The sequence below is a fragment of the Lissotriton helveticus genome, chromosome 5_1, assembly GCF_964261635.1.
Source record: "Lissotriton helveticus chromosome 5_1, aLisHel1.1, whole genome shotgun sequence".
Classification (NCBI taxonomy): Eukaryota; Metazoa; Chordata; class Amphibia; order Caudata; family Salamandridae; genus Lissotriton; species Lissotriton helveticus.
This window is the reverse complement of record NC_136065.1, coordinates 1565565009-1565587953: the sequence shown is the minus strand read 5'-3', so window position 1 is coordinate 1565587953 and position 22945 is coordinate 1565565009. Positions and strand designations below refer to the sequence as shown.

Sequence of the window (22945 nt, the reverse complement as noted above, 5' to 3'; positions counted from 1 at the left end):
TTGAAAGTATATAGATACATAAAGGAAGTAAGTATATTTAGATTAAATATAAAATATATATATGTATGTATTTTGTGATGGTAAGTATTATGAGGTGTTGCGCTCTGAAGATCTTGTTGTGCTGGTGTGTGTGATATGTTTTGCTTTTGAGGTGTGGTGAAAAGGGGTGCTGATATATATGTTTCATGCACCTGATTTGGTTGTGTAGTATTGTTTGTGAGAGGGGGGTGGTGATGTGTTTATGAGTAGAGTGTATGTTGTTTGTAGGAGGGAATGAAGTAGAGGTGAGCGTGTTTATCTTAGACTGGTTTGTTTCAAGAGTTACAAAGTGTGGTGGTGTGCAGTGTGTGTGCTGTGTGTTCGTGTTATTGTGGTAGAAGGGAGAGGAGGGTGTTTGTTGGACAACTGATGGAAGGATCATTATATGTTTGTTAGTGATAAAAGGTGGACTGTTAGGTGTAAATACTGCAGGGAGAGTGTGTCTGAGTGGGATGTAGTTATGTCTGGTGTTGATTGGTGTTGTGTTAGTGATGAGTGTATTGGTTAGTGGTACAGGATAGAGTTGTGTACTGTTTGTGGGTGATGGTGGATATGTGTGGTAGTTGGGATAGTAGGGTGTGTAGATGTGGTTTGGTTGGGTTTGTAGTGCATGCTGGTACATTAATCTGTGCATAGTGTTGTGTGTGGTGTATATTTGGTGTGAGTGTGTTGCTCTGTTTGTGGTTGTGGATGGTGTGGGCTGGGTATTGTTAAATGATAGAAAGGGCAGCATTTCTGGTCCTAGTCCCGACCAGTCTTGAACAGGCTCAAACAGGCAACTACCCTTGTCAACTCCGCCCTTAACAGGCTTAAACAGGCAACTACCCCTGTCCTCTCCGCCCTTAACAGGCTCAAACAGGCAACTACCCTTGTCCTCTCCGCCCTTAACAGGCTCAAACAGGCAACTGCCCTTGTCCTCCCCGCCCTTAGCCTCGACACCCGGGCTGAGACGCCCTAAGCCTGGCCTTTTTTGTAGCCCTAGTAATCAGGTGACCCCTTCAGCCAATAGGAACCCTAGCCCTAACACTATCCAATCACAACACTAACCCTAACATCTAGAACCAATAGGAGACAAGGACCTTGCAGCCCATCTTAGCCCTAGTCCAAGCACCCAATCAGTTCAAAAACCCTGATCTCTATGTCCAATAAAGGCCTTAGCCCTACCACTAGTCCCAATCCAAGTCCAAGCAGCCAATGGTACAGGTAGCCCTAGTCCCTACTTCCAATAGAAAGCCTAACCCTACTCTTAGTCCCACAACTGGTCCAACAACCAATCACACCAGAAGCCCTAAATAGCTACTTCCAATTAAAGGTCTAAACCTAGCCCTACTCTAACAACCAATAACATAGGAAGCCCTAGTCCCTACTTCCAATAGAAATCCTAACCCTAGTCCTAGTCACAACCCTACAATGATTGCAGGGCTCATGGTGGCCCTGGGCAGGGAGCGTAGGTAGGGGGCCCCGGAAGAGGGGGTCCGGGAGGGGCGGAGCAGCTTGCACATGCCTAAGGCCGGCCCTGATGATTGAATCACAGACCGAGAAACCAATCAGAACCCTCAAATACCCAACCAATGAGGACATTAACCCTAACCCAATAGAAACACCAGATACAACCACCAATCAGTGTACACATGTGCCAACCACTAGCAGACCATATAAGCGACCTCAGACAAGGTTTGCTGGCCAGGGAGTTGGAAGCTGCTTCTCCTGTTCAGAATCTCCTAGGAGACAGACAGGCTCAATCCACAACTTTGGACTTCTGCAGGTAAAGGCTTCACTAACTCGAAATCTAACAATACTGTTTGAATAAAGCTTTACTCCCCCTGCTGTCCAAAAAACGAAGTGCACAGGGCCCAGTAAATACAGTTTAAACAGCTCACAGAAGCACCCTCTGATGTAGAAAATCCCTGTTGCTAGGGGGAGGCGGGAAGGGGGTGAGGCAGGGGGGCTGGCCTCACTGGCTTGTGAACACAAAATGGTGGCTGGGGGTGCACTGTTTTAGCACCCAGGTCTAAGCACAGAGCAAAGGAGAAATTTGGAGGGAAAACTGATTTGTCACTAAGGAATGAGAGAGACAAATTACAGAGGTTGGACTGCAAATCCCACAATTCAACACACTAAATGGAGGCAATCATGGGCAGGGAAAACCACAAATTTAAAACACAACACAGGTGATAAAATATGCAATTACAGGCATGCTAAAACTACAATTTTTAACTGTAACAACTACAGGCATAGACAGTAAACACAGAAAGTGAAAATCGTTTTTTAAACAACTTTTTGTCTTGGGAAGAGACAGCACCTTAAAGTGTCAAACGAATGACCAGTCTCTTATTCACATATGTGGGAAACAGTCTCTCAGCACAGACTCCAATGATGAAACCTAGAATAACTGCCCCTCACTTAACAGTAAGAATATTTTCATTATCAACACTCACGGACATACTGCTCTGATTCAAAAAACGATTTGCCCCTTCACACCTTATTTAATTCCTTCTATCTCCAAAATCTCTCCGGGCACCTCTGTTTATTTTAAATTTGATTTCACAGTTTTATAATAACCTCCTTATAAAACACAACTTTAAAACAGCCATTGCAACTGTAACAATATTTCTTCAGTCTCCATTCTCAAATCGGGACGAATAGGCGGACGTGACCATTACTTCGTAGAACATCCAGGACGTTCAATGTCTGACATAAAATCACATCTCTCTACCCCGACCGAATACTCTGAAAACGGAAGAGAGCAGTACTGTCTGCTGAGGCAGCTCCTACAAGAAGGTAAGGCGGAACATTTCCCGCTCGCATCTGGGCGATACGCTCGCACTTTGAGCGTCGCCCACAGTAAATCCATCCAGAGCACCTTGTATTTTTCTGTTCCATAGCAGGAACATCTCTCATTGGTCCCTCGGTGGCACACTCACACCTCTTGAGCTTTGTTAACATAAAATACGTCCCGGGCAATGTGTCTGTTTTTTGTTCCTTTGCAGGACTGCAACCTCGCCTGTTTCCCTCGGAGGATTCATCACCTCCCAAGGTATCGCCCTTTTTGCCCTGTAAATAATCTGAATTAATAAATACAAATAGAAGCACTCTATTTGCACCCAACTGAGCTTAGTTCAACTTTGCGAAATTTTCCCTGTCTTTTAAATATCCTTAAACTATTTTAAAATCAATTCACTTTAAAAATGTATGTAGTTACTCAATCGTCAGTTACAGTGAGTTCCTGAAAATAAAGGGGCAAACCAATTCATAAAGCCACGTGTCGTCACTCTTACACAACTATGCATGGCAGATATGAGAGACTCTACACTTTCTCCATATGACCCTGTTTTCAATGGTCTAGATATTTTTATTGTCTTTAATATCTAAGAAAAAATTGTTTCTCCCGGGCTTCAAAGAATTAAACTGGGGCATCACATTCAGGATTTCTATGAAGGAGAAAAGAACCCACACAATTTAAATATCACAATGTTGCAGCTTTTTTTCTATGTGTTGCCTTTTGCTCTTTCTCTTTTTCTAGTCATAGGAAAAAGACCATGTCAGTCCTGCAGCTGTCGAGCTAACTGATGATGTATGGTGAGTGAACTCACCCTCACAAATGTTGAATATACTCAGGATACTAAGTATTGTGGCAAAAGGAATTAGATGATACGGTTATTTAAGCCCCGATAAAGTTCCTACTGTTGGAACAAAACGTGTTGGCTGAGCTGTATGTGCTATTGTATAAAAGAAAAGAATAAGTACAAATAAAGGATTTGAAACTACAAGAGCGTTTGGACTTCATTACCTGGCGCACCCCCCTTTGCTTCATTAAAGCATATGTTTTAGTCCTCCCCACCGTCCTGTCAGCCCGGAATTCTGTTTCAGTTGGGATCTCGATTTGCATCTGTAACTATCCTTATGCAAGGCCTCCACAACTTGATGAAGACCAGCGCAGATCGAATTCCTCTTAAGAGGTGCTTCCCAGCTCTGGTGCCGGGGAAGGAACAAGGAAGAGTTTCTGGAGGGGGGATGGGGAGGGAGAAGCCAGTCTTCCTGAGGAGCTGCCAGCGCTGCATGGTGGTGAACAGCATCCATTGAGTTGTCATCCAGACAATCAAGAAGCAATTTGAGTTCTCTTCGGTCCAAAAACTCCTTTGTTTGTCAATCTATCTTCACGAGCATCCAAGCTGACTCAAGGAGGCCATACTTGAGATACCAATAGTTCAGTCGGCTCGAAAGGCCTGGAATCTTTTATATAAGACACTGGTGGCGCCGAGTAATCTGTGAGGAATGATATTCAGCAGCCATCAATAAGAAGGGCTTCTGTTGCTTTTTTGGCCACCAACACAATGGCCCTGGTATGCTGGAGGTGTAGCCACAGGCTATAATTTGGCACAGGCTATAATTGGGCACGGGTTAGTAGAGTGTGATGCTCAGTAAGACTGGACCCGATGGGTTCAATTGAGTTCCAAGGGTGCAGACAATTGCCTATGAGAATTCTGCCACCATGGTTGACAGTTAGGCTATCATGTCATATTTCTCTGTCCCTTCCGGTCCTCCATAGATCCGAAAACGAAATGTCCTCCAAATCTGTCATTTTCCAGTAGAGGGATTTGATGTCTCGGTCCCAGTATAGGATATGTTCATACTGAGTTTTCACTGCGTCAAGCCGTTGATCCGCTTTATCCAGCCATGTCGTATGGATTTTACCTCTGTTTTAAGGTCTGGCATTTTCACATCCATAGTAGTAAGAATAGTGCCAGTCAATCAACCTGCATTTGTAAAGTGAGACACTGTTACTCCTAGTGGTTTCTGGGCTCTTCTTTAAGAAGCGTCTCCATGTTCTTATCTGAATGGATCAGAACTGTGTTTTTCATGACCTTGTGCAGGCTACTCACTGCCTAACAGAACAGGAGCTGGGTGGCAGATTGTCTGCTGGAAGACATACGAGTCCAGGAACAACAATGCAGGGGCAACCAGCTTCAGGTTGCATCAGAATCCCGCCACAGACCAAACAAGCGGAATGCGTGATAAAAATGGCTAAGTATGGTCAGATGATGAGAGAAGGACACCCCCGATACAACACCTGTAAGCCTCCGCCACCTCCTCAACTCCTGGGGCCAGCTTTCATCAGGTCTGCCTCCAAAGAAACAACAGAATGAATAGCAGACAGACAATACCTTTCTTGCTGTAGTCGGGTCCGAGCAGTGGTGGGGTGTCATCACATCAGGTCCAATAAAAAATGAATGCGGAACCGGGGGTGGCTGGGCAATCTAGTTGAGTTGCCGCTGCACTGAAACTCAACCAAGAAGTGGCAATAATGGTCGACTCCAAGTTCCACCTCCCTGAAACCACCTTTCAACAATTTTCGGTATTGGAGGAACCATTCCTAAATGTTTCACCTACTTAACAGACAGATCTCATCAGGTACAACTGGCCTAACACTTACCTACACCAACAAAAAGCACCCGAGTGGACCCACAAGGATAGGGAAAATGCTACTTACCAGTATGCATCTGTTCTTGGCATGTAGGGCTGCTGACATTCATATCTTAGCATAGATCACCGCCTAGTGTTGGGTCCGGATGTTTGCACCTTGTTGTCCTGGAAGAGTCTTCGAAGTATCACGAGATAGGGGACGACTCCTCAGGACTAGTGCGCATGGGCATTCTCTCCATCAGATTGTTTTTCACCATTTTGGCAAAGATGGAGTATAGAAAAGTAAGAATGACTATGTAAGTATGTAGAAAGATTACTGCAGCTGTGACAGGCACCGGGGAGGAGGGTGGGCGATATGAATGTCAGCAGCCCTACATGCCAAGAACAGATGCATACTGGTAAGGCATGTGGCATGTGGGCTGCTGAATTCATATCTTAGCATAGACTGTATAGCAGTATCTCCTCTAGCGGTGGTCACATGCCCCACCTGCCCCAGCTGCAGCAGTTTGAAAAAGAGTTTTAAGGACAGCCTGGCCTACAGCAGCTTGCTGCTTTGTTTGCACATCGACACAGTAGTGTTTAGTGAAAGTGTGTATGGTAGACCATGTAGCTACCCTACATATGTCTTCTAGGGGAATATTTCCTAGGAAAGCCATGGATGCCCCCATTTTACGCATTGAGTGGGCATTTAGGGGAACTGTTAAAGTGCGCTTAGCTTTCCGATAGCATATTTGAATGCATTTAACTATCCATCTGGCTATTCCTGATTTTGAACTGGGATTACCTTTATGTTGTGGAGAAAAAGCAACAAACAGTTGCTTTGTTTTGCTGAATGATTTAGTCCTGTCAACATAATATAGCAGAGCTCTTCTTACATCTATCTAGTGTGTGTAGGGCTCTTTCAGCCACTGACTGCGGGTTTTGGAAGAAAACTGGCAATTCTTTTGACTGATTGATATGGAAAGTGGATATAACCTTTGGCATGAACTTAGGGTTTGTACGAAGTACTACCTTATTGCTATGTATCTGCATGAAAGGTTCTTGAAAGGTTAGTGCCTGTAGCTCACTCACTCGCCTGAGGGAGGTAATGGCATTCAAGAATGCCACCTTCCATGTTAAGAATTGTAATTCATATGATTGTAGTGGTTCGAAGGGAGGTCCCATAAGTCTGGTAAGTACTATGTTTAAGTTCCAGACTGGTGAAGGTGGACGCTTTGGAGGGATTATCCTTTTAAGTCCTTCCATAAAAGCAGTGTTGTCTGTTTTGGAGATATGCTGCTATAGCAGCAAGATGTATCCTTATGGAAGAGTATGCTAGATTGCATCTTTGAAGATGTATCAGGTAACAGATAATGTTTTGGATGGAAACTTCCAATGGATTGATTTGGGTATTATTGCAATAAATTACAAATCTTTTCCATTTAACTGCATAGCATGCTCTAGTAGTTGGGCGCCTTGCCTCCTTGATAATGTTCCTGCAATCAGGAGGCAAGTTAAGGTATCCGAACTCTAAGACTTCAGGAGCCCGACCGCTAGGTTCATCTGATTGGGATCTGGGTGCCTGATTTCTCCATGGGTCAGAGTTAAAAGATGTGGCGAGAGGCGCAGTCTTTGATGGGGGACTACTGAAAGTTCTAGGAGCGTTGTGTACCATGGCTGTCTTGCCCATGTGGGAGCAACCAGGATCATTGTGAGTGACTGTTGGCATAGTTTGCGTGCCACCAGCGGAATCAGTGGGGCTGGTGGAAAAGCGTACGCAAATCTGCCTGACCAGTTCATCTATATCGCATTGTGACAACGGGTGTGGGAACCTGGCGGCAAAGTACTGGCATTTTGAGTTTCCTTTTGTGGCAAACAGATCTATCTCTGGATGCCTCCATTCTTGGAAGAATGGTTGGAGAACTTGAGGGTGAATCTCCCATTCGTGTAGCTGTTGGCTGTGTCTGCTTAACAGATCTTCTATTTGATTGTCTTTCCCTGGCAGGTGTTCCGCGAGGAGAAAAATGTTTTTGGGAATTGCCCATTTCCATATGCTCTGTGCTAGGTGAGACAGCTGTGGAGAGTGTGTCCCTTCTTGTTTCTGGATGTAGTACATGGCTGTCATGTTGTCCGTCCGGATTAACACAGCCTTGTTGTACAAGTATTTCTGGAATGCTTTCAGTGCTAGAAAAACTGCTAGCAACTCTAAGTGGTTGGTATGCAGTGTCTTGTGTTTGATTGTCCAGAGCCCTTGGACTGTGTATTGAAGTAGGTGGGCTCTCCAACCTGTCAGTGATGCGTCCGCTGTCAATACTACTTGTGGAACTGGCTCTTTGAACAGTCGCCCCTTGGAAAGGTTTTGTGGATTCCACCACTGCAGAGAGTTGTAAGTGCGACTGTCTACCAACACTATGTCTTTTAGTTGTCCTTGAGCCTGGTTCCACTGTTGTGCTAGGCATTCTTGCAATGGACGCATGTGAAGTCGGGCATGAGGGACAATGAATATGCAGGAGGCCATCATGCCTATGAGCTGCATGAACACTCGAGCTGGCAGAGAGTGCTGTGGCTGAAACTTTTGAATGAGAGTTTGTATGCTGGCTATCCTGGCTGGATTTGGATATGCCTTTGCCACTGAGGTATTTATTGTAGCTCCCAGATATTGTTGTATGTGGGAGGGCGGTAGGTGTGACTTTAGGTAATTTATGGAAAAACCCACACTGTGCAACAGCTGGATTGTCTGAGACGTGTGGCTTGCACACTGTGCGTACGATTTAGCCTTTATGAGCCAATCGTCTAGGTATGGAAACATGTGGATGTGTTGCCTTCTGAGGTGTGCTGCTACCACTGCTAGGCATTTTGTGAACACCCTTGGTGCTGTAGTTACCCCGAAGGGGAGCACTTTGAATTGGTAATGTTGACCTTCTATTGTGAACCTGAGATATTTCCTGTGAGCTGGATCTATAGGTATGTCAAAATATGCATCTTTGAGGTCTAATGTAGCAAGGAAGTCGCCTTGCTGTAGTAACGGGAGGACTTGTTGTAGAGTAATCATATGGAAATGCTCTGAGAGTATGTATTGGTTCAGAGGTCGGAGGTCTAGTATGCGTCTGAGGGATCCATCTTTTTTGGGAATTAGGAAGTATAGAGAATATACTCCTGTTCCTTGGTGGTGAAAGGGGACTGGCTCTATGGCTCCCTTTTGTAGCATGGATGTGACCTCTTGTTGTAACAGCGTGATGTGTTCTTTGGACATAGGACGGTGTTTGGGTGGTATGTTGGGTGGAGAAGAAGTGAGTTTCAGGCAATAACCATACTGGATGATTTGTCTCACCCACCTGTCTGTGGTAATGTTGTTCCAGACTGGTATGAATTGTTGTAGTCTGCCTCCGACCGGTGTTAAGTGGTCTGGAGGGAGTGTGAGCAAGTCACTGTTTGGTGGGGGCAGAGGCTCTGGTGTTGTTGCCTCCACGTCCTCTGCCCTTGTTATTATTGCCTCTATAATCTCCTCTGTTTGAGCCTTTATTAAAGGTACTCTGGGTGTTACTTTTGAATGTTGAAGAAGTATGTGATGTGTTGCCTCTCACTGAGCCTCTGAAGGAGGAGCGAAAAAAGGAACTTCTGGGTTGTTGAAACTGAAGTGCTCCCATAGACTTAGCAGTTTCAGTATCTTTTTTCATTTTTTCCAAGATGGTATTTACTACAGGGCCAAACAGGAATTCTTGGTTAACTGGTTGGTTGAAGATGGTGGATTGCACTTCGTTTTTAAAGCCAGGTATGCGTAGCCATGCGTACCGGCGTAGTAATACGCTAGTATTAATGGACCTGGCTGCTGTGTCATGGAAGCGTTAGTTATAAATTTTCCTCCTGTATCAGGTCGTTAGCTTTAGCTTTAAAAGGTTCTGGAAGGTGTTGTAGTAAACCTTCAAGTTGGTCATAATGTGCTCTATCGTAACGTGCTAATAGAGCTTGTGTGTTTGCAATCCTCCAGGAATTTGCCTGTGAAGCTACTCTTTTGCCCGAGGCTTCTAATATCTTTGACTCTTTGTCAGGAGGGGAGCATCTCCTTTTTGTGAATTAGCTCTCTTTCAAGCGTTTGCCACAACTAGTGAATCTAATGACAACTGTGACATAATATAAGATGGGTCTGTAGGGGCTGATTTATACTTTTTCTCAATTCTGGGATTGAGTACGTGCTCTGGCTGGGTCTTTGAATAGGTCAGGCGCGTGTTTTAGTACCCCTTTCAACATAGGAAGTGTCCGTACACTTTTTTCAGGAGTAGGAAAAGTGTCAAATAGAAAATCCTCCTCTATTGGGTCAGTGTGCATGTCTACACCATCGTATTTCGCCGCCCTATCTAGTAATTGGTTAAAACAATAGTGTTGTCAGTAGGTGACGGCTTTGTAGGGTATGGGGAAGTGTCAGGGATGGGATGTGCATCATAAGGATCATTCTAGTCATCCCATGTGTCATCCTGTACATCGGGATCCTCAGGTTCTCTAAAGTTATCCTGAGGATCTTCTCCCATGTTGTTTGCCTCATCATAGTTTGAATGTGTAGGAGAGTAAGGCACAAAAAGCATATCGGGGAAGAAAGGAGGAGGAGTAAAAGGCCTTGAAGGAGATGTCCCAAAGTCTTTTTTCTTTGGAGGAACAGGGGAAGGAGTATCAGTGTCCAATGGTCTCTTTTTCCTGTGGTAAACTGTAACGTGTCCTGTTTCAGGGTCTATATACAGTTAAGGTTGTTCCTCGCTCACTGGATCAGGATGGAAAAGTTTTTCCTCAACTGTCCGTGGTTTCAGAGCCGATGGTTTTGGCTTAGTCACTTGTTTGTGGTGAGTCTTTGGCTCGAGGGCCTTTGGCTGTGGAGCTTTTTTCGGCTCAACTGCTGTTTTCGGGTCGGCGACCTTTTTTGGTTCGACGACCTTCTTTGGTTCGACAACCCTTTTCAGATCGACCGAATTCTTTGGTTCGATAACTTTCGATGGTAGAGCGTCTCTTTTGTGCTCGACGACCTTTTTCGGCTCGATGTTCTTTGTCGAGTCGACGGCTTTGTTTGGGTCGACAGGCTTTTTAGTGTGATCCTGTTTTTGTGGGTCAACACTTTTTTTGGGCTCGACGGCCTTTTTCGGCTCGCCTGTTTTCGGCTCGACAACCGTCTTCGGTTCGATGACCTTTTTGGGAAGAGTGTTGCTCGCTCCTGGGGTATCAGAAGGCTTGGGTTTGTGCTTCGGAGCCGAGCCGGAAGGCGGGGTCTCTGAAGGAGTTTGTCGATCTCGGCTAAGGCTTTAGGCGATGCTTTGACCGGAGCCTTGTGTTTGGGTGTAAGCGGGGTTGGGGGCTCGGTACTCACTTTTTGCCCCGGTGTGATCTGGTCATCGGAGTCCGACTGGTCCTCTACAGTGACTATTTCGAGGTCGGAGTCCGCCGCTTCTGGGAGGTCGTGTTTGTCATCGAAAATGTTCTCCGGTTCTGGTGCCTGCCGCTGCATCTCTTGCCGAGCGGCCCGTCGGTTCCGGATAGTTTACTTTGATCGGAACTGAGCACACGCCGGACAATTATCTCCGTTGTGCTCGGGAGATAAGCACTTGTTGCATACTGTGTGTTTGTCAGTACGTGGGAATTTGGAGTGACACTGTGGGCACCTTTTAAACGGGCTCCTTTCCATCGACAGCAGGCCCACGTGGCGTCGAAAAGACCCAACGGCCCGCGTCGACGACTGGATCGAGATGGAAAGTTTGATTGAATCAAGGGGTACCGAACGAAAACAATACCGTCGAGGTAGAAGGCGTTTTGGCCTTAGAAAGTTGCAAAGTTTCGGGTCCGAAGTTGAAGTATAGGAATAGCATCCGAACCCAATGGCGGAAAAAAACAATCTGATGATGGAGAGAATGCCCATGTGCACTTTAGTTCAGGGGAGGAGTCACCTATCTTGTGATACTTCGAAGACTCTTCCAGGACAACAAGGTGCAAACATCCGGACCCAACACGAGGCGGCGATCTATGCTAAGTTATGAATTCAGCAGTCCACATGCTTCGAACACAACGTTACTTAATCTACTAAATATCTTTGATTGCTATAACACGTAATACAGCAAATATGTCATCAATGGCCAGAGCCACACAGGAGAAAAAATGGTTGACAATAAAGTCTCAGACTACTTCCATTTGCCTGGGCACACACTCCTTGGGACTTGTAATATCTACTTAAACCATCTGCAGTATCAGAGTCTTCCTGGAATCAAAAAGAATCCGATACTAAAGGAGAAAAACATTACTAAAAATGCCTTCTAGGGGGGAGGAGCTTGGCGCGCGTCCAAGATGGCCACGTGAGCTCGGGGCTCCCGGGACCCCCGCAACCGCCGGCATTATCCTGCAATATATCCTGAACTTTTGACATAGATCTGGTCGACTGAGTGGAGGCGGCACCGAATGAGACTTTCCACGGTCGAATCTGATGACGGGAAGTGAAGTTGGGGCGACTGAGAGATCGGGGCCTGAGCCGGAGGGGGACCGGGGTCTCGGATGGGAGGTGACCCGGCCCCAAGTTGAACAACATCGGATCGATCAACCGGATGTGGCCGGCTCGGACCCCCGTATTGACTTCCGGTCGTGAACGACAGACTGTGGGTGCCTTCTTTTATTGAGGTGTCCCTCCCCCTCCCGGTGATACGTCCCCCCCCCCTGGTGTACTGGAAGTGGTGTAAGACTACGTCGCCTTTGAGGTGGCCTGGTGCCTAACTACTTTCAGCCGTGCAGAGACAACAGAAGTGTGCTCTTGGGGCTGCCTTGGCTTTGGAGATGGCATCCAAACCGGAGACGGAGAAGCCCCAGGTGAAATCGTCCAGAACAAGTCGTACAGTGCAAACCAACAAACTGGATAGGTACACTGTTACGAAGGGCTCGCCTGGAGCATCTGGCCGATCCCAAGATGGCGGAACAGTGGATCCTAGCCTGACACTGGAACCCACATTACACGATGTGATGACGGCCATCGAGGGAGTTCGCACTTCTCTTGGCCAACAGATACAGTCTTTGGACCACAAACTTGACACTGTAACCACTGAGGTCAACCTGCTCCGGGCGGATCTCACTAAAACGAATGAGAAGGTGAAGTCCATAGACATAAAGACGGCGAGCCTGACGGATGATGTGGTGGAGCTCCAGAGGGTAGTGCGCAACTTGGGAGCGGCTGGAGAGGTGCAGAGTCGGCAACTGGATGAGTACGAAGGAAGGGCCAGAAGGAACAATGTCCGTCTGACCGGAGTTCTGGAGAATGCTGAGGGGCAATCCCCCGACCCAATTTGTGGAGGACTTAATCGCTAAGCATTTGCAGCCCAAAGGCCTAAGTTCCTTCTTTACAGTCGAAAGGGCGCACAGGGTTCCAGGTGGGAGACCGCGTCTGGGTGCTACCCCTCAGCCAATGATCGTGCGTCTCCTGAACTTTAGAGACAGAGATGCTATTCTCCAGGCCTCCAGGTCGCAAGGACCTCTGAAATTTGAGAACTCGTCACTGAACTTTTATCCTGATTTCACTCAGAAGGTCCAGAAGCAGCAGCAGAGTTTAAGGGGTCAAACAACAACTGCGAACTAAAGGGTATAGGTATGCCTTGATGTATCCAGGTGCATGGAAAGACTTGATTCTTTGATAATCCGGAGGCGGCGGCGTATTGGGTTGATGGACTACCGACTCAGACGGAGTCTCAGGAGCGCGATGGCAAGGAGCTGGGAGAGGCGGAAGAACAGTGACATTTTCGGGGTAGCTGGGACGTGGAACCGTGGGGAGGGAGGAGGATATTGTTGCTTATATAACATCCTGAATGACTTTGCTACCAGTGTTGATTATGGTGGGATGGTGGGGATCCGGGATACTGGAATCCTCCCCACATCTATATTAAGATAGGGGTTAGTTTGAGTGAAGGGCGACAGGCACACTGCGAGTTGGGGTTTGGCTATGGCCGAGTGCAGGGGTGCAGGGTGGGGGGTTGGGGTCTGGGGTGCAGGGTGGGGGGTTGGGGTCTGGGTGTGTTGGTGAGTGTGTGTTTTCGTTTTCTCTTTTTGTTTTTTTTTTATCTCAGGAACAGCCATGCTATTGAATTTTGAACTGTGTAGGTGCGGAGACACGTAGTTCACAGGGGTCTGGAATGAGGGTACTGAGTTGGAATGTTAATGGCCTGGGGGACAAGATCAAGAGAGGGATGGTGAACCAGCTTATTAGGAGACATGGCCCGGACATAGTGCTTCTACAGGAGACACATCTGGTTGAGAATACATGCTTGGCCCTCCACAGGGGGGGTTATAAACTGGTAGCACACGCAGGATTCACAACCGGATCGAGAGGAGTGGGGATCTTGGTCAAGAACTCCTTTCCACTGTCGGTGCAACACACTTGGGTCGACCAGAGAGGGAGATACGTTGGAGTCTCGGGATTGGTTGGGGGCCGAACTGTAACTTTGTTGTCTGTATATGTGCCGCCGGGATTACAAACCGAAACCTATCCTGATCTGGGGAATGTTTTTCTTTCGCTTCCTTTGGGAGACATGGTGATTGGTGGGGACTTTAATTCTGTGCTGGATGGGGAACTGGATCGCTGCCCTCCTCGGGTGCTCCGCCCATCGCAGCGGTGGCTATCGGACTTCCTTGCGTCAATGGGTTTGATTGATGGATGGCGTGCACGCTACCCGATGTCCGTTCACTATTCTCATGTCTCTGCGGCTCATGGTAGTCTTTCTCGGTTAGATTATGCGTTGCTACCCTCCGGGATGGCGCTTAAGATTTGTGAAGCGCGCTATCTCGGGAGGGGCATTTCTGATCATTCTCCGTTGTGGCTGGTCATTCGTTTAGATCTGCCAGCGGCTGGCAGGGTAGCTCCTATCAGCACGTGGCAACTGAAAGACACGATCATTAGGAAAGGTGTCCTCCGTATGTCCGATAGGTATTTTCAAGAGAATGCTGGCTCCGTTGAGTCGGCGCGGACATTGTAGGAGGCATATAAGACAGTGGCGAGAGGGGAAGTTTTGTCCTTGGTAGCCGGGAAGAAGAAGAGGGCACTGGCAGATGTGGTCCGGTTGGAGGCAGAAATTCAGAGTTTAGAGGAGAAATTTAATGAGTCGAGGGCTCCGAAGGACCTGCATCAGGTACGCCTTCGTGAGGTGGAATATCTAGTGTTAGTACGCAATAAGGCAGTGGCTACACAAGCGGCTGTGCAGAGCAGAATATATGAGCACGGGGAGAAGTCCGGTAAACTGATTGCTTGACTTGAGAGAGGGGACCGGACCTCGATGTTGGTGCCGGAGTTGGAAGATAAGTCATCACGTTTACTAACAGATCATCAAGAGATAGTGGTTGAGTTCACCGATTATTATCAGGCGGTGTATACGGCCGGGAGTACTTATTCGGAGGTAGAAAACGGCGACATGATCAGGGACATAGCCATGCCCTGTCTGTCGGAGGAACATAGCGATTACCTTGATTCCGCGTTTACGGATGATTAAGTGGCCCAAGCGATTAGGCAGGTTAAATCGGGCAAGGCGACTGTTCCGAACGGAATTCCCATTGAACTGTACAAGTTGAATGCTAACAAGCTGGCCCCATATGTGCGTACTATGTTCCTGGAGAGTAGGGAAGTGGGAGAGCTCCCGTACGATCAGCGTGTTGCTAATGTGGTGGTTTTATATAAGGAGGGCAAACCCAAGACGCAGTGTTCTTCGTACAGGCCTATATCGCTGTTGAACGCGGAACCTAAAATCCTTGCGAATTTCTTGGCGACTAGACTTGTCATGGTGATCACGACTTTGATTCACCCGGATCAGTCCTGATTTATGCCGCATCGAAACACGGCGTTGAATCTGCGGCGGTTGCAGGGAGTCCTGGGAGGTGCCTCGAAGATTCATGAACAGGCGGTGCTAGTCTCTTTAGATGCGTCGATGGCCTTTGATCGTGTGGAATGGCAGTATTTGTTTGCGGTCTTGGAGAAGATGGGATTCGGCAGTGAATTCATTGGATGGGTTCGCCTGTTATACTATTTTGGAAAAGGGGGGTGGTGATGGACAGAGTTTCTGAATGATGCAGAATACTCTTACCAAGTCAATAGATCATGGTTTTAATCCATCACCGTTTTTTAGCTCACTGCACCATCCCAGCTCAGAACCTGGCTATATGCAAATTAGTCTGTTCCTGTCCCAGTGCATGATGGGAACAGGGCAAACCAAACTACAAAGCCAATTCTTATACTGGGAAGGAAACAAGCTTCCGGGGACCGGTTTCTGGCATCACAGCCTTCTTCGGCCCGGCTTGCTTGAATCCTGTTATACTCCAAGCCTTTGGCTAGAATAATAGTCAACAATTGCAAGTCCCGTGATTTTCCTCTTCGGAGGGGGACGAGACAGGGATGTCCACTGTCCCCCCTGTTGTTTGCACTTGTGATGGAGCCACTGGCTGCATGGGTGCGTTGGGACAGGTCGATTCGGGGTCTGCGTTGGACGTCGGAATGGGAAGACAAGATCTCGCTTTACGCAGATGATGTTTTACTGTACCTCACTAGACCCAAGGAGTCGTTCGGGGTCTTCCTGGATGTCTTAGCCATTTTCGGTCGATATTCCAGCCTAGTCATCAACTGGGATAAATCGGTGATGTTTGTAGTGGCAGGGGACCCTCCTATGATTCCGCAGTCTTGTCCGGTACGGTTGGAAACAGTGGGATTTCAGTACCTAGGCATCTACGTGACGTTCGACCCGCAGCTGTGGTATGAAAGGAACTTGGTCGCTCCATTGACTAGGTGCAGAGCGGATGTGGAGCGTTGGAGGTCCCTTCCGCTCTCTCTGTTGGGGAGAGCGGCTTTGTTCAAAATGATGGCGCTTCCTCGGTTTTTGTATGCGTGGCAGAATTCGATGGACCTGGTTCCGGCGGCCTATTTCAGAGAGATAGAATCCCTTCAGCGGCGGCTTCTCTGGGGGGGTGGTAGTGCTCGAATCGCTTATAGCAAGCTGACCCTTCCTTGGTACGACAGGGGAATTGGGCTCCCGGACATTCGCAAGTATTACTGGTCCTCTCAACTTGCTGCGGTGAACAACATAATATATGGCATCCCTCGTGACCCTGGTTATGCAATGGATCGGGGTCAGGCGCCGGGTGGCTCGTTGGAGAGAGCTTTATATTCTAGGCCGCGTAGATTCCCGTTGACAGGCCCCACTGACCAGGTGGTCCGTGTCTGGCATATTGCTAATAAATGTTTGGGGTGGGAGGGTAGACTTACACTCGCCACCCCTTTATTGAACTCCGAGAAGTTGGGCAGTATGTGGAAGTCGAAGGGTTTTGACAAGTGGGACCTGATTGGCATAGTGAAGATTGGGGATGTTTGGATGAAGGGCGCAGTACACACGTTCGAGTCCTTGGTGGCTCAGTACCAACTACACCGAAACGAGTACTTTCGATACCTACAGGTGCGACACTCATTAGATACACATGTCCCTAAGGGAACGGTTCTTCCGGAGGCGTCGCCTCTGGAGGACCGAGTGTTAGATGGCCATATCCGTGAAAAGACGATCTCCCTGATATACCGTAAGTTGGTGAATTATTCAGAGGATCCACTGCGGAAGATCAGGGCCCAGTGGTGCGAGGATGGATTGGAACTAGACGATGAGGATTGGATAGCAGCGGTGGCCTCTCCCAAGGAGGTGGCAATTCAGATGCGGCCGAGGTTGGTTCAGCTGAAAATCTTGCATAGATCATATATTACGGGACCGCGTCTGGTCCGTATGGGACGTGCTGATAGTGGTGCGTGCCGGAGGGGATGTACGGAGGATGGTACCCTAATGCATACATTGTGGCATTGTGAGCGAGTGCAGGACTTCTGGTCGACCATACATGTGGAGCTGAGTCAGGCGTTGGGTACAGAAATAAAACCTGAGGCTAGGCGTTGTTTGGGAACCGTCTGATTTGAATGAGCCTCAGAAACAGTGGGTAACATTGGCGAACATGGTTGCCAAGCGTAACATCGCTCAGCTCTGGGGTGCCAGCCAGGCGCCGGGGGTCACCAAATGGGCGGAGGAGCTGGACTGGTGTATGGTGCGTGAAAAGTCGGTATACGTGGCCAGAGGGTGCCCTCGCAAGTGGGGGAAGATTTGGGGTCCATGGAACAGTTATAGGAGTGATATTTGTGCCCCCCCTGAGCCTTACCTTGAAGATGTGCCCGACACCAATGATCCCTGAGATTTTTGTGTGACAATGTAATCCTTTCTTCTTGCACCAAAGTATTGTAATGTTTTGGCTTCCCTGAGATTCTAATTTTTGATTTGTGTGTGTGTGTTATAATTTAATAAAAAGATATTTTAAAAAAAATGCCTTCTACTGACAATGTGTCCTCTGGGTGAGCTTGCTGCTGGTATTCCGACTCAAAGGATTGACAGTTTTCTAGCAGTGATCATCTCCAGCAGATACTCACTACATAGTGATCTAGCTGCAAAAACAATGCCTAAACTTCAAAGTGAGCAACATGATGCTGCCCCCAATATTTTCACCCACACTGTTGCTTCACTGGCCCCAGACCACCAATCGGTTCAGATTCCTAGACTCGAAGAATAAGGCCCATTTGTTCATTTATTAATTTTTACAAAATAAAGACTCCCACTTGAATGTGGATTATAGGATTTATTTTTCCACACATCCTTGCAGCTGCATATATTTTTTACAATCCACCATAATCAGTGCATGAAATGGTAAAATAGAAGTGCAGGTACTCCGCACCAGAGTACCTGCTTGTTTCTGAGAAGTGTGGGTACTCCCAAATTAAAAGTAATACGTCTGTCTTGAGAAGTGTCGGTACTCTCACTATCAAAATAAAAAAGTGTTGGTACTCCGTACTGGGCAGTAGCGGCCCATTTAAAGCACTGTCCATAATTGCTTAAATAAATATCGAAACTGATTTATCAATAGCCTTTTCATAAAGCGTGTTCATAGCAAGTCCATTTACCATCCTCCAGCATATAACGTCAGACTCCCTAAATCATTAACAGAGACAAACTGTAATCTAGTTTTCTAAACAAATTAATTTAAAAGAACAGGGGGTTTGTTTCCTTTTAATCAAATGTGGGTTTATTTTCTGTCAATTCAGTAAATGTTATTTTCTGCGTGTACAAACACCATCATCCTAACACTGTGCAAAAAAAGTTGATTGAGACTTATTTACTATTGCATAACGCTTTGCCTTTTTTACTCAGTTCAGGTTTCTATCAGCTATACTTTGTCTCTGGCACCGTCATGTCCATAAGTTTATCCCTTCACTTCCTCCATTTAAACCTACTCACCCCCACCCCAAGTCTGTTGAGCCAATGTTTAGAGTCAATCATCTTCTAATGAACTGGAAGCATCGTCTAAGAGCCTAGAGATGAAAATTATGCGGATCTATTCTCTTAGTCACAGCCTAAAAACATAATTTGAAAATCAGGCTGAACAGGTTTAACAAAAGGCTCATAATGTTCAATAGAAAGCACTGTGTAATCTCATACATTGACATATGTTGACATTTCATTGGCTCTCATTGTAAGGGTCTGTAAACTCCTATTTTGGTAAAGCTATATTTAGGAATTCCCCAGTCTAGTGTGAGGGGCCCTCCTTGCTAAGAAAAAATGACCACCATTTGTTTGCGTTTTGCTATTCTGGAACAGCCAAGAGCTGGCGGATGAAAAATAACCAGCGTAAGGTTTCAGATTCTTTACCTAAATTGCAACTATCCTTCTGATCTAATAATTTATTTATTCATTTTGAAACAATGTATATCACTCTCGAATACTTTTTAATTTATGTTTTATGTGTTTGCGGTTTTAGGATTATGTCTTGAAATGAAACAATACCGAGATTCGACTCCGGTTTTGCAAATGTTTTACCGGCCTGGAATTAAAAACACAAGACCGGTCAAAAAAGAAACTGGCCAGTTGGCAACCTCACATTTTGCTAGGCAAACGAGCTGCAAAAGAGGAGAGAAACTCTTACCTGAGCAATTGCGCTGGGCATCTGCGACACTCCAAAAAATAGACTTTGCAGTCGCTTCCTCCCTGGACCTCTTAGTGTCTGCAAGAAAAGTAAAGGCACATAAGTGATTTATGTTTCTGGAAAATTCCAAGCTGACAACGCTGCGCTTAAGTCAAAATCTGATCAAAGCAATGCAAGTCGTATAAAATACACATTTCAAAGGAAACGCAACATGTTACTTTTGAAAAGGACAACTCTGGATAAAGATACAAAAATATTTTAAAAGCGTTTAAACTCTGTGATAAAGTAACCAGAGAAAATGTACAGAAAATTAAGTGCAAGAATTTTATCGAGGTCGATTTCAAGAGCAGTACAGTGATAGTCTTCTATATGTGACTTTGTAACAGGTATGATTAACCAGATAAGAGAAAGAACAATGATTCCAAGTGGTGAGAATGAGTCCAATTGACATGAAGATAATGGCTGTGAGGACACTTTCTATATCCCCTCTCCCCCTCCTACGCAAACTCGGCTTCAGTGTACCAAATGACACGAGCTAAATTGGGCAGAGATGGTTGGACGTGGGCATGAACAATAGTTACTTACCTGTAATCTGTGGTTCTCCAGTATTGGTGTCTTTCATAGATTCACATGCCTGAATCATTCCCCGTCGTCGGAGTGGGAGTCCCACGGTACATAAAAAAGCAATAAAATGCTATAAATATATAGTAATACCAATAGAAATGAACCAGGAAGTAAAACAGCCAATGGTACATAGGCAAAAACTTCCACATCTATGACCCTCATAGTCATTATGTATAGTCCAAACTACAGCCAATCAGGCGCCAGCACCCACTAGAATGTTCTCCCCAGAGGCTCAGGCTCTCAGATTTTCTCGCAAGGAGTGAAGGTAAACCACAATAGCCTAAAAAGCCTCTGAGGGGAGGTGGGCGGGTTGCATGTGAATCTATGAAAGACACCAATACTGGAGAACCACAGATTACAGGTAAGTAACTATTGTTCTTCTCCAGTATTAGGGGTGTCCTTCATAGATTCACATGCCTGAATCAGAGTAGCTAGCAGTACATATCTTTGCTGAACAGACGCTCATAACACCCAGCTTGTCAGTTAGTAATGCAAATAACAATGCAAAGTGAATATACACCTATGGTATAAAGCATAACATAATGCAATCATGAAAATATGTGAAAACATAACATAAGAAGCGTCTGACAGCAGAAAACAAGGAGGTGGGAAACAGAGGCTCACCTTAATGAAACAGATTCCGTAGAACAGCTCGACCCACAGAAGTATCAGCCTCGCTGATGGACTCTAGACAGTAATGTCTGGTAAAGGTATGGCGACTCGCCCAAGTAGCCGCTTTGCAGATCTGCTGAAGAGGGACTCCAGCAAATAAGGCCGTAGATGAGGAGACTGCTCTTGTAGAATGCGCTCTGGGCGCAGATGGTAAAGGTCTCCCAGCCTGTGCATGGCAAAAGGCAATGGCAGCAGATATCCATCTTGCAATAGTCTGTTTTGATACTGCCTGCCCCTTACGAATCGCACCGTAGATAATGAACAACTGGTCAGAGGTGCGTACAGTAGAAGTTCTTTGTAGATAGAATTTAAGACATCTTCTAATGTCAAGCGAGTGTAAAGCTCTTTCCGCAGGAGTTTGCGGGTCTGGAAAAAATGATTTAAGAACAACAGGTTCGTTCAGATGGAAATCCGAAGGTACTTTAGGAATGTATTTGGGATTTGTGCGAAGTATGACAGAATCGCTTGTGAATTGGAGGAAAGGATGATGAACAGTGAAAGCTTGGATATCACTAACTCTCTTGGCGGATGTTAAGGCTAAAAGCAGTGATACCTTCCACGAAAGATACTTCAAGTCAGCACGATGGATGGGCTCAAATGGGTGACGCATGAGTTGACCCAGGACCACATTCAGATGCCACAAAGGAGGTGGACGACGTACGGGAGGGAACATTCGAAAGAGGCCTTTAAAGAACTGTTGGATAATTCTTGCTGAATATAGAGAATTGGACCCATCCTGTCGATATCTGGATATTGCAGCCAGAAATACCTTTAAGGTAGCATGGGACAGACCTGTTCGTGCCAACTGCAAGAAAAAAGGAAGAATTTCCTCAGGCTTTGCCAAAAAAGGGTGAACACCTGCTGAACGGCACCAGATACAGAAGCGTTTCCATTTGAGACTAAGTCTTGATGGTAGCGGGTGCTCTAGCTTTGGCCAACACCTCTTTACAGTCTGCCGGGATGTTCAAGTGTGCAAACTCATGGTGTTCAGGAGCCAAGCCGCTAATCTCAGCGATGCTGGGTCCGGATGGAAGACTTGACCCTCCTGAACACTGAGCAAGTTCGGGATTGGATGTAACTGAATTGGTTTGCTCTCTGATAGTAGGAGGAGCTCCGTAAACCAATACTGGCGCGGCCATCTGGGCGCGATCAGGATCAGTCGGCAAGGTTCCTTCCTCATCTTCCGCAGAACCTTGGGGACTAACGGAATCGGTGGGAAAGCGTACGCAAACCTCAGGGACCAATCGATGGAGAACGCATTCCCCAGAGAATTCTTGTGGGGGTGCCAGCTGGCGAAGCTCAGGCATTTGCTGTTGGTACTTGTCGCAAATAGGTCCAGGTCTGGCCAACCCCACTGATGAAAGATGTGGTCCACTGTGTTCTGGTGAAGCTCCCATTCGTGGTTGGTGATCGTTGTCCTGCTGAGTGCGTCCGCAAGCACGTTTTCCGTTCCCGGAACATGCACCGCCTGCAACTGTACATTGTGGTGAAGAGCCCATGTCCATAATTCCTGCGCCTCTTGAGACAGGAGAAGAGATCGAGTTCCTCCCCGTTTGTTTACGTAGTGCATACTTGTTGTGTTGTCTGTTCTTATCAACACATTGGTGTTCTGAATGATGGCACAAAACGCCTTGAGGGCAAGAAAAATGGCTCTTAGTTCCAAACGATTGATGTGCCACAGTTTCTGTTGCACAGTCCACTTGCCACTGATCGTGAGGCCTCGTAGATGAGCCCCCCAGCCCTCGAGGGATGCATCTGTAGTGATGGTGAGACTTGGTGGTTCTTGAAGGAACGCATGACCCTGACTGAGATGACATCTCTGTGTCCACCACAGAAGAGACTCCTTCATGAGTGGTGTGATTTGAATGAGGTCCTCGAAAGTGCCTGAAACCTGTTGCCATTGCAAGGCTAGTTCCTCCTGAAGCGGCCTCATATGAAGCCGGCAATTTGGAAGTAATGGAATGCAAGCCGATGCCATCCCCAGAAAGGATTTGTATAGTCGGACAGAAACTGACTTTCTTTGCATGAGATCTTGTGCTAGCCGACTTATTTTCAATTGTCTCTCCTTGGAAACGAAAGCTTTGCATTTGTGAGTGTCCAACATTGCTCCTAAGAATGCTATTCTTTGAGACGATTGCATTTGGGATTTGGAGAAATTTATTGTCAGGCCTAGAGACTGGAACAGGTGGAGACACTGTTGAAGATGACTTAGAACGGTGCC

The 22945-nt window shown here is 46.6% G+C and overlaps 1 protein-coding gene across 4 annotated transcripts in view; it reads right to left on the bottom strand.

The window, feature by feature from the left end:
- The window catches only part of ATP2B4 (ATPase plasma membrane Ca2+ transporting 4), a 941067-nt gene that overhangs the window by 574810 nt on the left and 343312 nt on the right, over window positions 1-22945 (bottom strand). For all 4 annotated transcript variants that reach the window (XM_078644684.1, XM_078644683.1, XM_078644686.1 and 1 more), the window contains exon 2: window positions 19429-19506. The gene's annotated coding sequence lies outside the window, so the exon portion shown is untranslated. The remainder of the gene's footprint in view (window positions 1-19428; window positions 19507-22945) is intronic.